At 40.8% G+C, this 18,960-nt stretch overlaps 1 protein-coding gene across 19 annotated transcripts in view; it reads left to right on the top strand.

The window, feature by feature from the left end:
* Positions 1-18,960, top strand: part of LOC108262618 (TBC1 domain family member 10A) — a 77,508-nt gene that overhangs the window by 39,543 nt on the left and 19,005 nt on the right. For 13 of the 19 annotated variants that reach the window (XR_008394426.1, XR_008394424.1, XR_008394428.1 and 10 more), the window contains exons 1-8: positions 13,135-13,165; positions 13,298-13,432; positions 14,316-14,369; positions 14,477-14,592; positions 17,575-17,682; positions 17,785-17,885; positions 17,995-18,168; positions 18,360-18,708. The exons of 1 other annotated variant lie outside the window; for it this stretch is intronic. The gene's annotated coding sequence lies outside the window, so the exon portion shown is untranslated. Of the gene's footprint in view, positions 1-13,134; positions 13,222-13,297; positions 13,433-14,315; positions 14,370-14,476; positions 14,593-17,574; positions 17,690-17,784; positions 17,886-17,994; positions 18,169-18,359; positions 18,709-18,960 lie in introns of those variants that run through there. 5 more of the 19 variants (XR_008394423.1, XR_008394422.1, XR_008394418.1 and 2 more) reach the window with 5 other exon arrangements.

The following is an 18,960-nucleotide window of genomic DNA, read 5'->3' as shown; positions in this document are numbered from 1 at the left end:
CTCCATGCTGCTGAAATATGGAAGAGGTTCTCCTTTAGAATTTTAAACCAAATTGCTGAGGCAGCACAATACTCAGCTTTAAAACACACTCTGCGAATTCCATGGATTTTTAACATTGGTGGTTCAGTGGTAGAATTCTCACCTGCCACACGGGGGCCAGTCACACATAAGTGTAGAGCGCTAAGTAGGCAATAGAAAGCGAGGAAAATCCAGGAGGCGGGTCGGACGAACCTAACGTAAAAACATCGGTTCAAATATTTATTATATTATCTGTTACATATTGTATCTATGTAATTTTTTAAAAGCGGCATTGTCAACATTTACTATTTCGATACTCTTTCAGTGTGTAAAATTAACTGTTAAAGAAGACTGTGAAATTAACAGTTTGTCAAAATTAAAATAACTATCTAAATAATATATGCAGAGTGTGTTATAGTAAGTTATTGAAAATGTATTCCAAATAAGGAGTAAGATTTTAAAACATTTACAAATACAAGCTAGATAGAACATATTTACAAATACACAGGACAATTTTGTTTTGTTTTTTTAAATACAATGTTGTCTATACACAATTCCACAATGGTAGAGAGAGAGAGAGAGAGAGAGAGAGAGAGAGAGAGAGAGAGAGAGAGAGAGAGAGAGAGAATTGAATTGAATTTCAAAGGCCTTTTATTTACAAGCTTTTAAAAGCTACATTGACCTATTTCAGTCCCTCAGAGTCATTGCAAATGACCTTAAGAGAAAATAAGTCAATTAAGTTTATATACATATAAATATATATATAAAAAGATAAATAAATAGATAATTAAAATACTTCTCCTTCCAGTTGCCTTCAAAACCCCCAAAGGAGTGAAGAATATAAAATAAGCAACCAAGTATCAACCAGTATGCATACAGTCTTCTAAAAGTTTAAGAAATCTCACTTTTTCTTCTAAAACCACACATAATGCCCCTTCCAGACACCAGATATTTTCAAATGCTACAAGGTCTTTCATCTCTTGGTGAAACTTAAAATCGATTAGTATCCTAGATTTTAAGAGAATCGCAAAAACCACTAAAACGCTGTCCCCTGAATTTGATTCAATTTTGTTTCTCCTGATGACATATATGGCCATCTTTGCCTGCCCTATGATAAAATTTATCAACTGACACTTAAACCTTTTTTTTGAGAGTATTTAAAACCAAAAATAAAAGTTTCGATTGTAAAACTCTCATTAAAATGGCCAAGCAGTCTCTGTAAAACAGTAAAAAGAGGCTTCAATCTCACACAGTGCATAAACATGTGAAAAACAGATTCTCTCACGGCACAGAAAGGACCTTCGTAACTCACATCAGGGTTTAAAACACAGATAAAAGAATTAACAGCCACTGCACCGTGTAAAATCCTCCACTGTAAATCCCCACACTTTTTTGTTAATGGTGACTTGTACAAAGCTCTCCATTGTGGCTTTACATGTTCCTTTATTTGTAGAACAGACCGCCAAGGTGTGTCGACTCTTTTGTCCAGAAACTTTTTATTTAGGGATAGTACCCACATTTTATACAGTTCTTTCCCAGATGGTACCTTGGGACCCACAAAACTTAGTTTTTCAGATTTAAAAAACACACCTGAGCACTCATGTACATTCGCCGAGACACTAAAATCTGGTAAGGGATCTTGGTCATTGGGACTAATTAGCCCTCCGGAATATTCCTCCAGCATTTTCAAGACCTCTTCAGTCAACAGGGACCTCCATTCCACAAGGAACTGCGTGACTACACGGACTGACCTCATCTTTATGTGCCCAGCAACTGCCACCGCGTTCCCAAAACCCGGTCCTGCTACAGTCAGTAGGTCACCCAGAGTGACGACTCCAGCCCTGCGGAACCCCTCCGTGAGCGCAGGAAACGGCTTCCTCTGAGAGACATCAAAAATGGAACCCTTTATAATCAGCTCCTGCAGCAGCCAGTAGAGAGAACTTGAGCATTGTACTCTCTGCACTGTTAAAAGTCCCCACACTTTAAAAACATTTCGGTAAAAAACAGGAAGTTTCCTGATGTCCATCTTTTTCGGGTCCATCCAGAAAAGAGGTTTATGTAAATCCAGCCCTTTAAGTGTCCGTAAAATGGCACATGCTACAGCCTTCCAGTTTGCATTTACAGGTCCATGTAGCAGCCTTTGCACAAACTGTAACCGAAAGGCTGCAGTACTGCTCTGCAGGTGCACCAGTCCATGTCCCCCTTCATCCTTGGGGAGAAACAGAACACTCTGTGGAACCCAGTGTAGATTGTCCCAGAAAAAATTAACTAAAATTGACTGGATTTCAGATAAAACATGTATTGGAGGATCGATGCACGCAAGCCTATGCCAAAGGGATGATGCTACCAGGTTGTTAATTATAAGTACACGCCCCCTAAAGGACACTTTTTTAACTAAAAAATTCCACTTCTCCAACCGACCCTTTACCTTCTCGACAGTCCCTTCAAAGTTTTTCCCCATAAACCCTTCATCTCCTAAAAACACCCCCAAATACTTAAAACCACCTCTACACCATAGTAAGCGGTCTGGGAGGTTTGGGATGCCGCCTAACCATCCCCCGATTGAAAATGTCGCACTTTTCTCCCACTTTACCTTGGCAGAAGAAACAGTTCTAAAATCGTCAGTGATCTTCTGCATCGTATCAACATCCCTCTGGCTGCCAACAAGTATCGCCACATCATCAGCGTATGCTGATAGTTTAAAAACACCCTCACACTTTGGAATTGTTATACCTTGCAGTTCTGTTCTCAGTTTGCTAAAAGAGGTTCAACTGCCAGGGAATACAACATGCCTGATAACGGGCATCCTTGTCTTATTCCCCTATGAACTTTAAAAGGAGCACACAAGTCACCATTAACCTTCAGTATGCTTTCACTGTCACGGTACAGAACTCTTATTTTTTCGATAAAATCCAAATTAAAACCAAAAGCAGACAAAACGTTCCATAAGTAGGTATGCTCAACCCTGTCGAAAGCCTTTTCCTGGTCAATTAAAATCAAACCACATTCCAAATTAAAAATCCTTCCGACCTCTACAACATCCCTAATGAACGAAATGTTATCGTGAATAAATCGACCCGGCACACAGTAGGTCTGGTCCCGATGGATCACCTCTTCCATGACTTTACTAAGTCGGTTTGCCAATACCTTGGAGAGCAGTCGGTATTCTACACAGAGAACTGAGACAGGTCTCCATGATTTTATGTCGTGTAGATCTCCTTTCTTAGACAACAGAGTCAATACTGCTCTGCGACAACTGAGTGGCAGCCGCCCCGTGACTAAACTGACTAAACTGTCACCCAGTACCTCCAGTAGGTCTGCACCCATTTCAGGCCAAAAGGACTTATAAAATTCAGCCGGTAGACCATCGATCCCTGGTGCCTTGCCACTCTCCATACCCTGGAGGGCTCGTAGCAGTTCCTCTAGGGTCAACGCCCCTCCGAGGTCTGCATGTGCTTCCTCTGACACCTGAGGGAGATCTTCCAAGAAGACGTTATCATAGGCCTGCTCAACGGAGATTTCACTCATGTACAGTTCCTTGTAGAACCCGACTGCTCTCTTTCGAATTTCTCTATGGTCTACTAAAAGTGTCCTATCATCAGAAAACAGGCCATGTATCATCTTATTTTGACCATTCTTTTTTTTCAAAATTAAAAAAGAATTTTGATGGTGCATCCATACACTCTACAGTCTGAAACCGTGACCTGACCAGAGCTCCTTGTGCGGTAACGTCTAGCAATTTGGTCAATAAATTCTTCTTTGTCCTTAAATTTTCTATGCATACCTGCCGTCCTGTGTTTTTCATTGGCTCCATTAGCGCCATTATTTCATCTTCCAAGGATTTCATACGTAGAGTTGTGTCTCTCGTGACACTGGAGGTATACTGTTGACACAGCTGTTTAATTTGCGTTTTGGCAAAATCCCACCACTGTTGCACAGATTTAAAAGAATGCTTTGTTGTTCTAAAATCACTCCAAAAATACTTAAACACATCCTTAAAATGACCGTCTTGCAATAAACTGGTGTTAAAATGCCAATACGCACTCTTATGCTTGAGTTTACTTAAAAACACAGTAGACAGAACCATACAATGGTCCGTAAATCCTACCGGTATAATTGCACAACTTCTAAAAGCACTTAACTGGTGTTTAAAACCATAAAATTTATCCAATCTGGCCATAGAGAGCATATTATTATAGGAGTGCACCCAGGTATATTGTTTCTGCATGTGGTGGAAATTTCTCCAAATGTCCACAAGGTCACAGGAATTCATTAATTCGACTAGCCTTCTACGTGATGGCATATGGGGCTCTACATGATTCCTGTCCATATCCAGCTCTGTACAGTTAAAATCCCCCCCTAGAATCAAAAAATCATCAGAGTCACAATTTTTTAGGACATTATCTAGGTTTCGTAAAAATACCATTCTGTCAATGGCCGTGGTCGGGGCATAAACACAAACAAAAACGACCCACCTATTCTCATACTGAGCTCTAACCTTTAACAGTCGACCCTTTATGATTTCATCAACTTGATAAGAACAGGGGAAAAAATTATTGGAAAATAAAATAGCTACTCCCCCACTGGTAGATGTCTTATGACTTAAAACGGATAACCCTTTAAATTCCCTGGCCCAGTCCGCAGCATTATTAGCGTCTGTGTGGGTTTCCTGAGCAAAGATTACATCAATTTTCTTTTGGTTCACCGTTTCAAACAACAAAAATCTTTTATTTATTTCCCTTGCTCCATTTAAATTCAACGAAGCAACTCGAAACTCACTCATAAAAATGATGAAAACTAATAGATTTACATACATGATGTCTAGGATTGACTGTCACTATCATTATTGTCCAGCATAACATTGACTTTTGTAAGGATTTTTTTTAGACGGTACCCCTCCTGATCAGTGAAACCCCCTTCTGACATAAACCCACGTGTTTTTCTAATGAACTGTTCCACATCTGGGAAAAACTCGTCTATCCTTACATTCCTAGCATGCTTAGTCTTTCTCAGAAACACCTTGATGTCGTCCACGCTATATTCATGGCTCGAAAAGCCACTTAGATTTACACTACATGTTATACTGTAGTCGGAGGCTTCACTCTCACTCTCTACCTCCCCAGAATTCAGCTCCTCTACGCCATCTTTCCTCTTAGCCTGTGCATGAGGGCGATTTCTCCGTCTCTTTCTCTGGGGCACCTTGAACACATTTTCTTCCGTCTCCATATGAGAGCTATCATCCGCAACTTCATCACCAAGGGACGGATCCACACTATCTAGTGACACCGTACTATCCTGTGTATCCTTATCACATAACTCAGGCTCACCCTCAGCCTTCTCTTCTTCACCTGGTTGAACATTGATACCCTGGTGAGAGGGGCCAGCTTCAGGTGCCTCCACCTGAGAGGGTACTGCTGTTCCCTCTCCCAGTGTGTGGGCCCCATCCACCCCAACACCCTCTCCAACAGTAATTTCGTTACCAGCGGCTACGTTAGCATTATCACTATTTTCGGGATTTACCCGTTTTTCTGGACAGGCCCTCACCAGATGACCAGATAAACCACACCCAAAACACTTCATTGTAGTAGTAGTGGCATAAATTACATAATTAAAATCCTCCACCTTTACATTGAATGTCAGCTCCAGCTCATTATTATCCTTCAGGACCATGTACACAAATCGTCTAAAAGACACGATATGTTTTACACGAGGGGATTTGCTTGTAATTGCAATCCTCTTGATCTGGGAGACCAGTTTACCATAGCGGGATAGAGCTTGGGACAGAACCTCGTCCTTAATAAAAGGAGGAACATTCGACAGGATTATTTTTTTTGACGGGGTTGACAAAGGAAGCACTAAGTGGAACACATCATCAATCACAACTCCACTGTCCACCATGTCGTTTGCCAACTCCACCGTTTTCAGAAACAGCACAACAGCACTATTCATCCGGGCCGCAGACAGAATGTTGTCGTATCCTACATTCTCCCCCACGGCCAGACACACCTCCTCAACGCTGGCGGTAGTGGCTACTTTAATAGCATGCCGCCGCGTGAGGGAATCATATTTCCCGGTACCTGGGACAGCCATGTTTCCCAAAACACCACGGAAACAGCCGACCAGGCCAGCGAGAAGCACACACAAACACACACACACACACAAACACACACACACACGCGCGCGTGCGCGCACACAACAAACAGTAGTAAATTGAACTCTCTCAGAAACCAAAGACCTAAAGGAAAACGTATTTCTTAAGAAAAAATAGATAGAAAAAAGAGAACTTGGAGCAGCGGCCTCGGCCACGCTCCGCACACACTCACTCACTTCCGCTCCGACTCCGCCCACTCACTCAGTCCATGCGCACACGAGAGAGAGAGAGACAGAGAGAGACGGTAGCGTGTCTGACTCCAGATCAGAAGGTTGCGTGTTCAAATCACGTCGGGGTCATTCAATGCACTGGGGTGAGATCTACCATTTGATCTTGAAAATCTCCCTTAATGTCCAGGGAAGGGAAACCAGCCAGGTTATGCCTTTAAAGGGCTCGTGCCTTGTCCTCTGAAAGAGCTCTTGCCCAGATGTCAGACACTAGTCGCAACAGTCACAGCCCACCACCTGTCTCCGAGTTCCAATGCGTCTTGATCGCCACGCCGATGAACAAGTATGCCTTGCACCATGATGCGCTATAGGCTTCGAGCTGGGACCTCGTGGCGCAACGGTAGTGCGTCTGACTCCAGATCAGAAGGTTCAAAGCACATCGGGGTCATTCAATGTGCTCTTTTTCACACACACCCATGATTTTCTGCGCAGTCTAATAAGGATGCTGTTATATGGACTCCAATCTCTATGATGACCACCCATGTCTTTGTCAACTTCATGCTAAAAGGTAAAAAAGCTTAGGTAGCAACACTCTCACCTAGTAACCATTAGTAACTTGACAACCTGCTGAATGTTTACCCTTAATTTGCCCATTTTGCTTGCTGAACAAAACATGCTGGAAAGAGGCACCTTAGATGGTTTCACTGGACCTCTCAGAGGAGAGAGGTTACACAGGTTACACAGAGGTTCTCACAGACATAAATGGTGCTCAGCCCTTGGCTTGGAAAGGGCCCATCCCATCTGGTTCTCATGGCTTTCTACAAACTATTAACACAGCTCAGCACCACTATTCAAGGATACAAACCAACAGGGTTCAACCACGGCTCTGTCCTTCATACTTCTTTACCCACTGACTGCCTGCAGTCTGAGACATACAAAGAGACAAGGTTCTTGTGAAACCTGTAAAATGGTGACGTTAACCAAGAGAACGTTGAACTTTGATCCTATCTATTATGTTGGCCAGTTTCTAAGTTGAGATCAACTTAACCCCAGTGCTTTCTGTTTAACGACCTTGTTCGTATTTTTGTTTACAACTAGCACACTTTTGACCAGCATGTCGCTTGGAAATCGTTACCAGCATAACTCTTATTCGTAAGGCTCACTCTGGAGGCTTGTCTTGGTTCAAGGAATGCCTTCGCGTCATGGTATGAGAACAAGTAGAATAGCATCAGCATTTTTAGTTAAACTTGGCTTTTCTGCACAAGGAGACCAAAATTTCTAACAAACACGTTAATTCCACACCACAAACTGACGTGTAATCTTGGCTCTGTATGCCTCGCAAAAAGCAGGTTTACGCCACCTTTGCCACTGATTGCCCATCGTCTGACACGTATAATGACACAAAGGCCTCGTACAAATGGTAAATGTGTGAAGTTACCCAGAAGAAGGCTGAACCATGGTTCTATCGCATAGGCAGTTGAGTCCCTGAGTTGCGCTTCAGGTATAAGTTGTCCACGCTTCACTCTCACGCACTGGGGTGAGATCTACCATTTGATCTTGAAAATCTCCCTTAATGTCCAGGGAAGGGAAACCAGGCAGGTTATCCCTTTAAAGGGCTCGTGCCTTGTCCTCTGAAAGAGCTCTTGCCCAGATGTCAGACACTAGTCGCAACAGTCACAGCCCACCACCTGTCTCCGAGTTCCAATGCGTCTTGATCGCCACGCCGATGAACAAGTATGCCTTGCACCATGATGCGCTATAGGCTTCGAGCTGGGACCTCGTGGCGCAATGGAAGTGCGTCTGACTCCAGATCAGAAGGTTCAAATCACGTCGGGGTCATTCAATGTGCTCTTTTTCACACACACCCGTGATTTTCTGCGCAGTCTAATAAGGATGCTGTTATATGGACTCCAATCTCTATGATGACCACCCATGTCTTTGTCAACTTCATGCTAAAAGGTAACAAAGCTTAGGTAGCAACACTCTCACCTAGTAACCATTAGTAACTTGACAACCTGCTGAATGTTTACCCTTAGTTAGTTACACCCAAACAGGGACTTGAACCCTGGACCCCCAGATTAAAAGTCTGATGCTCTACCGACTGAGCTATCTGGGCTCGAGGAGCGAGAGCGCACTTTACCCTCGAGCTTGTAGGTCAGGCCTGTGGACCTGATGCTGTAAATATATATATATATATATATATATATATATATATATATATATATATATATATATATATATATATATATATATATATATATATATATATATATATATATATATATATATATATATATATATATATATATATATATATATATATATATATATATATATATATATATATATATATATTTCATTAGTAAAAGTGCAGTACATTTTCATGGTACGGTCAGTACTGTTTATTTTTGTAATAAAGTGAACTTAATTTTTCCACTGAGTGTTATATTTTCATTCAGTAGTAATCGGTTATGAGTAGGTGCTACCCGACTTGGTTATCGGCATCTGTAAGATCCACTGTCGATCAGCCTTTAAAATAGATTAATGTGTATGACATGATCTTCTTTAATTAATAAAGAAATGCGCTTGTTGACAACTTGCTGTGGTGTAAGGGGAATAAAACACTTCAGAATGTGCAGTTCTACCTTAGGGTGATAACGGTCACTCCACTTCATCAGATCGTTGACTGTTTTCCTATAACCGTATGTTTATTCCTTACATAAATTAAACACAAAGCATGTAGGGGTTCTACATGCATGTAGTATTTGTACAACCAATAACCTATTAGAGTAATACATTGTGGTATATAAACTGAACTTTGTGTTTGATGTGTCAGCAGTGCCCAAAGCCCGTGGTGGTGGCAGTGCATGGCGTTTGTATGGAAGCAGGTCTGTTGGGAGTGTTAAGTACCATCATCTCATACACTCACCACAACTCTGGGAAGTTCCATCCATATTGTTTGCTGTCACTTTTCCTGCAAAGCTTTAACCATCAGAGAGTTATCTTTTACTGGGGCTTTTAGCTGCAGGAGACTGAATTACTAAGTTTTTTTTTTGTGGATCTGATTTCTTCTTTCGCAGGAGTGGATCTAATCACAGCCTGTGATATTCGTCTGTGCACACAGGATGCCTGGTTTCAGGTGAAGGTATGAGGAACATTAACTTGCCATACATTGCTTGCTTACATGTTTACACCAAGATCTGTAAACAAGCTATTTTTGTCCATATGATCATATATAGAGATAGTAAGTGATGAGAAGATAAGAATGGGCTGATTGTTCTGACTCGTACAAGCCCCTATGAAAGAGTTGACCACAAGGGGGCACACTCTGAACAATTATTTACATTTGCAGTTTGTTGAAGATTAAATAAACCACAGTGAGCATCAGATGTCGGTTTTAATACAAAGTTTTATGATGAACTATTTTATGATATTACCATCTTGTCATTTATCAAAGAAGAGCTACAAAACCTGAAATTTGTTCATTTTTAGACAGAAAAATTCTGCAGTGTAGCTGTTCTAGTGGGCTTTCCCACTGGATGTTTAGTCCAACACAGAGCAGTTTGCATGAAAAGTTGGTAATGTGACCGTCGTAATGTGGACTGGGAAGTGCACTGCGGTACCGAACCCGAGACTACCTGTAGAAGGTGGTCCGAGTTCAGTTACAATGGAACTGTGAATGTGAATTGTCCCATGAATGTGAACGTAACTTGTATCCGGGTCTGCACTTTTTCAGGAAGTAGAGTAACCTGTGCTGAAGGCCTGTTGTGGTGATGACGTGTCATGACATGTTTTGGCCCAAATCTGCAGTGACTTTGAAAAAGTGGAAGCTCCTCTGAATATTGTGGAGTTTCTTGATTTTGCGTTAATTTCTGTGATCACAAAAAGGTGAAATTCTGGACTGACACATGGAAGATATGGAATGATAACAGAAGAATGTGACTTTGGGTTGTACCATGAATTTTTTAATGTAGCTTTATTATTTAGTATAAATGAAGGCAAGTGTGTGTTCTGTTCTTCATCTCTGCAGTCGTGTGTTCCCTGATAGTCCATGATTGCTGGAGCTCTGGAAATAGCAGGTGAGATTGCAGGCCGGAGTCCCGTCGCTGTCCAAGGAACCAAAATCAACCTCCTCTACTCCTGAGACCACAGTGTGACTGAGAGCCTAGACTACATGGTAAGAACCTGCTTAAGACATGAAAAGCATTTTTAGCCTCGAGGTAGACCCATGCACACACAGTATGGCCACAAACACAAAGTAGAGCGGTCGAAATCTGAGATATCTCCTCTGCGTCTCCAGGCTACTTGGAACATGAACATGTTGCAGACACAGGATCTTATGAAGTCAGCGCAGGCAGCCCTGGAAAAGAAGAGTCCGAAAGACGTGCCCTTCTCCAAGCTTTAAAGGAGAAGATCCAGGGCTGTTGAAGCTGCGGTGGAACTGAGACATCATCATCCACATATCTTCAGTTCTTCTTGCTAAGTCTGTTTCTTTTTAGTCTTTTTATTTTTAGACTGGTCAAAAGACTGATTAGTGGAAGTGAAATGATAGATGAACTTTTATTTACTTGCTTTATTATTTGCAGGTGCCTTGTACAGTAAGACAGGGTAACTAATACTCAAAAGCTTTTTTTGTGTGTTAACATGTACAGTAGATGGACATATTTTTTCTGGTGCTGTGACTGCAGAATGTAGTGCAGTTAACACATAAAATTTCCTTGGATGCTCACTTTTAACTCTAGGAGGTCACAGTTTGCCCAGACATCTTTTTTTAAATCCGTCAATCCGTCACCCACACGTCATTCTGGGGGACGAAGAGGAGGAAGCTGGACAGATAAATTTATTTATTTATTTATCATTGCTGTGTTTCCTTAATCGAGTGCAGAAAGAAGAAAAACAACACAACTGATTTAAAATAAAAATATAGAAAATAATCTAATGTAAGATTCTGATCCGGTTTGCTTTCAGCAGGAAGGCTGTCCTCTTTCCTGTTGCTCTTTCTCTTCTATTAGTCCATTTGTCCAGTCTGAATCGGTTTTGATTCGTTTCGAGACGATTCGGAGTCGAATAATTTTCTAGTGAGAGTCGCACACTTCCAAACGAACTAGACTGAGATGAGTATTTGATTCTCACTAGAAAGTGATTCGACTCTGAATCAACTCGAAATGAATCAGTCAAACTGATTCAGACTCTATAAAAGGACTATGAGATGTGATTAAGATATATATTCCAATGTTTTGCTTTACATTTCCATTGTGTGTGTGTGTGTGTGTGTGTGTGTGTGTGTGTGTGCGCGCACGTGTGTTTTTCAGGAGAACGAGAAACTCGGACACAACAGTACATCCTGACCATTGGTACTGTGTACACATCAACATACACACACACGTCTCCATGCTGGACATCTCAGGAGCTTTCACACAGTGCTAGGAATATCCCGGGACAGAGAAACGCACCTTCTAAGTGAGCGAGTTTAGCGTCAACCGGTGAAATTTGCTGTAGCGTGAACACTTCGCCTCTGTGAGCTTCACTCTCCGTAGGGTTCACTGTAATTAGACATAAAATGTACATAGTTTATTTTTCATGCATTTAGGATTTAATGTTTTTTTTTTTTTTACTCTTCGAGGAACAGAAATGATCTTTCGAGGCAGCTTCTTCATCACTACCTGCTCCGTTTGACTCAAAAATGTAACGACCGGTTTCAAAAAGTCACGATGTCTTCAGTTCATGAGATTTTACTGTTGAATTTAAACAGGAAATGTGAAATATTTTTTCCCTTTGTTTCCTCTACTGTCTTTTTGCTGTGATCTTGAACACAGTTGTAATTTAAAAAAAAAAAATAATAAAAAAATGATAATTCTAGTTCTCTCACTTTCCTTGTCCTAATTGTCCTGTATCTGTTAAATCCGTTTCATCTCTGGTCTTTCTGTCTGTATGAACACTTGTAGAAATGACTTCTAGTCCATATTTTTAAAAATGATTCGTGATTTTGAATTTAAATAAAGATATTCTTTAATTCTGTATTTTGTCATTTAATTATCATTAGAAATCAGAAGATCAGATTAAAGCCACGGCTTCTTTACCTGCCGAAGCTGATCAGCTGGATAAATGTAGATTTTTATTTACTGATGAGATGTATTGATGGTGTTGATAGATTATTTGAAGATTTTTATTGATATTGAACAATCATTCAGTTCAATATTGAAAAAACTTGATAAATAGTTGATTAAATAAATGTGGTGTAATGTACTGAGTCAAATATGAAAACTACAAATAAACAACATCTATTTATATCTGTGTATAATTAAAAACCTCTCTCAATACAAGAAATTCATATCCTAAATGTTGCAAGTGATTAATCTGATCATTTTATTCAGCTGTTTAATTATTACTTTCTAAATAATAAACAAATGAATGTTCTGTATTCATGAGGAATGTTTACATTTTGTGTCCAAACTCAAAAGTTTAAACAAAGTGTATATTTATGATAATAAAGCACAAAGAACGTGAAACCTCAAAACGTCTACAATCATCGATGAATTAAATATTAATTTAAAAAATTTAATTAAATAAGAGTAAGATGAAGTATATTTTTAATTAAAATGTAATTAGGAGCACTTTTAAAGTGGATTTGATTTAAAATAATGATAAAGCTGGTTTTTTTTATGTATTTGTATATCTTATCCTCTATCGTGTTTAAGAAGAAGAGAATAATGAAGCTTTTTATGAAATAATATTTGGGTTTATTTTATTTTATTTTCTCCTCAAAGATTCAAATTTACGTCAACGTCCGTTACGTTGCTGACGTCACCACGAGCGCGAGAAGTCGAAGGTAGGAGCAGAAAGCGGTGTTAGTGTTAGTTCTGGCCCGTTTGGACCCAAACTAAAGTGAGTTTATTTGGTTCTGTTTTTTGCTGTATTGTGTGTATGTGTGTAGTTAACAGTGTTAACACCTGTGTTTCAGGTGTATCAGTATGAAGCAGGCGGTGACGGCGCACTGATTCACTCTCGGAGCTCGGTTCACTAATGACCGAATCACCGAGGAACCGACCAAAGATAACTCACACCCGCACGGAGAAGAAGAACAAGAGGAGGAGAAGTGAGAAATAACATTTTAAAACTGTTTTTATTCACTCTGGTTCAGTATTAATGTTAATATTATACAAATATACTAGCGGTGCTAGCTTTTGAGGAGGCAGTCCAGTCCACGCATGCGCAGTGTAATTAATGAGCAAGCTATTCGAAATGTGATTAGCAAATAGGTCGATGTTATTTTTGATTCTATTTAAAACGATGAATTCACTCTGTCAATAACTGCCCAGTCTGAGAATATTGCATGATTTACTTTTATAAGTGGACGTGGCAGAACGACATTTAGCTTCACTGGCTAATTAGAGCTCTTTTACTAGTTTAATGGCTGAGTCATCCGGCTTCGCGCATGCGCAGTGTGGGTTAAGGCGCTATAGTTCTCTTCTTTTGAATTATTATTATTATTATTATTATTATTATTATTATTATTATTATTGAGACCATTTGGGGTGAATTTGGAGCATGTGGGGGGTTCGAGTGACCCCAGAATGACCTATAAATATTCTTTTAATATCTCCAGAACTGAAGCAGCACAAACGAAAATTTTTACGGCACAAACTATTCTGCCGATGTTTTGTGTTGGTGGGGGGGGCCAACTTCACGCAGGTTGTGTGTGTGTGTGTGTGTGTGTGTGCTCTTCAAATATCCAGGTGTTAGATGGTCAAGTGTGTAGTGTACAGATAGAGTGCACAATTTAAGAAATAGGAACCAGTATGAGAGAGGACATCGAAATAAGAACAGAAAGCACTGACCAAATAAGGAAATAGATTAAACCGGTACACGGCGTATGGGAGGCAGGAGATCGTGACAGTTATGTTGAATTATAATGTGTTGGATTATAGAATTAAATAAAGTGGTACTGATGTGTGTGTGTGTGTGTGTGTGTGTTTTAGGATGAACTGGAGTGGGGCAAAGAGAACTGCATTCAGATCAAACGGATACAAGAGGTTATGACTCTCACTCACTCACTCACTCACTCACTCACTCGCACACATCTATACACACACTTCTCGACACAGATCCCTAACTATCATTTCTGGTGTGTGTGTATTAGAGGTGGCCGAGTTGTTTGAGGATCTAAAGAATTGAGTGTCACAATTCAACATGCACATCAGCGAAACTTTTCCCTCTGACTACACCAGCACGCACGCACAGAAATTCATAGTGCAGGTAACACACACACACACACACACACACACGAGTAGAGCAGGTGTAGTTTAACAGCATATGTGTATAAAGAGGCTTTTTTCTTCAGGTCAAAATATATACAGCAGGGGTGCCCAATATGTCAATCGCGATCGACTGGTCGATCGCAAAGGAAGTGCAGGTAGATCGCTAGTTGACGTAGTTAGTTGACGTACAGGGCAGCCAGTCTGAGATCTCGTCTTTTCTCTCACCACACGTGTGCGATCAAGCGCGCCAGTGCTAAAGGCTAGCAAGTGAAATCGTGGGGAGAGGACATTTTTCAGTCTTTTAAAGACTTCATTGACAAAACCCAGCTCCAGTGTGCAAATTGATATCAGTCAATGGTTGAGCAGCGCAAATGGATTCATTGCCAAGTGCAGGGAAGACGATGCTTTCCCTGACTTCTTTAACTACCACTGTGTTGTGGATAAAAAATGTCATAAAATAAACATAAGGGAGACCTAGCATCCAGCAAAAGGGAGAAGAAGAAAAAAACGGGCACCTAGACACATAGAAGCGGGATTAGGCGGACATTGACGGAATGGAATTACACTTTAAAGATCTTTAAGAGCAGTAGTAGTCAAAAAAAGCCAAAAAGAGGTATACGAGCTGAGCTGAGGAGTGCTAATACACACACACACACGCTCGTACAGTCAAGGGCGGGCAAGTAGACACAACATACACACACACTCTCTCGCTCTCATACACACACATGAATAACTTTAATAATATCTTATAGTAATAGAGAAACTATAAAAAGACAGAATAGTAGGATATGCAGGACAGTAGAACTGTAATGATATTAAGAAGTTGGAAGTACAGTAAACCGCTTTTCAAGTAGTATAAATATATATAAAATAAGAAATATAGTGCAAATATGAAAATAAATTATAAACTAGAAATACAGGAAAATGTAAACTTACTCATGACTCAAATGGTGAGGGTTCTTGGCTCGCAAGGAAGGCCTTAATTTTAAGAAAGAACCATGAGGAACCAGTTATAAGGGTGGCTGGGTCAAACTGCCCCCCCCCCAGAGATAACGATAAGACCAAGGTCCCTCCTGGTTGTTTAGTCGTCTTGTCTACGTCATTTTATTTACCTAGGTAATTGAGAATCCTGGTTTCTGACCACCTAAGGTAAATGAGAATCCTGGTTTCTGACCACCTAGGTAAATGAGAATCCTGGTTTCTGATTCTCTATGTAATTCAAAACGCTGGGTTTTTATTTTCTGGGTTATTAGAAATGCCTGGGTTCTGATTCTATGTGTAAGTGAAATAGGCCTTTTCTGGAAACATATGGGTTATCTAGTGTGTAAATACAGTATAAATACTGGAGCTTAAGCTCAGGGTAGGGGGATCACTTCTGAGAATTCTCATCGGTGTGGATCTCGTGTGGTGGAATGGAACAATAAAGCTGGACCCTTGCTTCTTCTCACTCACGGCTGGTGCATTTTTTCCATCTCCAACTGGTCTCAGAGGTAGATGTGAGTATTTATTGGCTTTTAAGTTGAGTTTTAAATGTTTTTGGGTAATAGGCTAAATTTGAGCCAACAACTGCATAATACACCAACAAGCCTTATGCACAAGAATGCTAAACGTGAAAGAGATCATGGATGTTGAAACAAAGATCGCCTGTTCTATACGTGCTAGTTCACTTCAAAGACGGCTGTTCCGTGCGCATCTGGAGAAGGCAGACTACGCCCAATCAGCTCATGCTACACACTGACGTGTGGACGGCTTAGTAGGTGTAAATTCCTGCAGAGATTTCGAGAGCTCTGTCCGGAGATAAGCGAGTTTCTTTTTGCTGTTAAACATGCAGAATACACCCAGGTCAATGATGATCAGTGGTTGCTGGACTTTTTTTAACCGAGCATTTTTAACCGATCTGACAAACCTTAATTTGGAGCTGCAAGGAAAAGACAAAAATTAAAGGCAGTTAATGCCTTTAAACGGAAAATGCAACTTCTGTTTTCAAAGCTGCAGCACCATGTTTTTGGGAACTTCCAAAACCTCCCGTCAGATCTGGAGACGCAGCGGAAGGCTTGTGCGCAGTTTAACATTGCACGCTACACGGAGCAGATTGACAGCTGTCGGTCAGAGTTTGACAGACGCTTTCAAGACTTTGCTTTATTGGAGGCATTCGCCACATTCATGTGCTACCCGTTTAGGGACAATGTTGAGGTTGATTCACTCGCATCGAAAATTGCAGCACTGTTTCACCTGAACTCGTCTGAAGTGGAGGATGAGATTTTTTGAAACTACAGACTGACATTCAGCTGAAGTCCAGGGCTCATGGACAGTTCTGGAACTTACTCACAGGGGAAAAGTACCCAAACATGAGGAAATGTGCCACCTCCTTGACTGCATTATTTGGCTCTACTTATTTATGTGAGTCAGCCTTTTCCCTCATGAAGATCATTAAGTCCAAATACCGTTCCACAATGACTGATCATCATTTGGAGGCCTGCTTGAGGCTGGCTACCAGCAGCTACTGTCCGGACTATGCAACCCTGGCTGATTCTATTCAGTGCAAGTCATCAGAGTAAGGTAATGACCAAAAATGTACTGAATGGTAGCGTCCCATAAGGGTTCATGCAGTTATGCAAGGTACATGAACATATATTGTATGTATGTGTGTGTGTGTGTATGTGTATATATATATATATATATATATATAAGTATACGCAGTATATAAATAAATATGTTTAGCATTTTTAGTGTAGGTAGATCTCTTTGACTGGTCATGTTAAAAGTAGCTCGCAAGTCAAAAAAGTGTGGGCACCCCTGATATACAGTAAATATAAATATTAGTCATAATTCGCAGCCTTAGAAGCACAAGCATCCAAAGTAAAATTGCAAATGCAGAGTTTAAAATTGTCACCATGACAAAGTCCAAGAAGTGTAACTTACTCCTGCAGAAAATAAATAATAATTATTATTAAGTATCAGTGATGTTTCCGTTGTTCAGGTGGTGATTGCAGGCGCATTTTATCCGAACTGCTTCCTCCAGGGAGCTGTGGACGAGGAGCTCGCCTCCAAGGAACTCTATGGAAACGACCCCAGGACCACCATAGTGGTATTCAGTCAGCTTCCATTTAACTAGGGGATTATTATTATTATTATTATTATTATTATTATTAATAATATTTCTCTCTCTCCCTCCCTCTCTCTCTCTCAGGTGTGTAATCTCCCTCCATTTGCATTCCTCTACTATAAACAGCTCCAGTCTCTCTTCAGACACTGTGGTTAAATCAAATCCATCTCCTTTGACAGCTCCAGGTGTGTGTGACACCACTGTGTGTGTGTGTGTGTGTGTGTGTGTGTGTGTGTGTGTGTGTGTTTAATTGTGATTTTCTATAAACATGTATTGTGGGTCTGTGTGTATCAGGGCCTATGTAGAGTTCTACCACTCGTCAATGAGAGGTTCTGGCGTTCTCCCAGAGGTCTCTCTGTCTCTCCTCCTCACGCAGCAGAGACTTCCTCTCCATGTCAACGTTTAACCTGCTGGAGAGGTGGAGACTTGGGCAGGGGGGTAGTGTATCTCACACCTCAGATATACACGGTACACACACACACACACTGCAGCGAGCATCATCAGATGAGTCATGGTTACATTTTAAGTGAGAGTAGTCATGTGACCACATCCCCTAGACAGTGTGATGTTTAGATGATGTTCTGTACATTAGTGCTGTTCTGTTACAGGTCTCTCTCTCTGTGTCTCTCTCACTCACTGTGTGTGTGTGTCTCTCTCAGGGTGAATGTGGATTTTCAGAATCAGTCAGTGAGCCCTGTCAGGGTTCTGAGCAGCTCCATTGAGTTGGAGAATCTTCCGTCTAACCCTGTCTTTATCGTCAATATCACCGAGGTGTCTGTTCCGCCTCTTTCACTTTCAGTGCACAAATAAAAAAGAAGCAGTGGCTCCTGTGTGTGCGTGTGTGTGTGTGTGTGTGTGTGTGTGTGTGTGTGTGTGTGTGTGCACTAACAGGAGGTCCAGGTGCAGCCTTTGGATATTGATGAAGATTTACTGCCCCTGCAAGACCTTCCTCAACTGCGTAGTCTGGAGCAAAGGATGCAACAGAGCCCAGATTACAAGCAAAATCTGGTGAGAGTTTTTTTCCTTTTTGTTAACAACTACTTGCACAATTACACAGCTACTGAGCGCATTTCTGTTTTCTCAAGGTGACACACTCGTACTCAAAGCACAACACTGAACACCACTTTGATATGAGGGAACAGTTATGACCTACTCTTTAGTAGAGATGGAAAACACACAGGGCAGGGTAACTGCAGGAGTAGTGAGAAGCACTGACACAGTTGACGAGGCAATACATGCTTATTAATTATTTGTTTTTAT

This window comes from Ictalurus punctatus, unplaced genomic scaffold (genome assembly GCF_001660625.3).
Source record: "Ictalurus punctatus breed USDA103 unplaced genomic scaffold, Coco_2.0 Super-Scaffold_100046, whole genome shotgun sequence".
NCBI classification, from domain to species: Eukaryota; Metazoa; Chordata; class Actinopteri; order Siluriformes; family Ictaluridae; genus Ictalurus; species Ictalurus punctatus.
The sequence above is the reverse complement of the archived record's forward strand: the minus strand, read 5'-3'. Positions and strand labels throughout refer to the sequence as shown.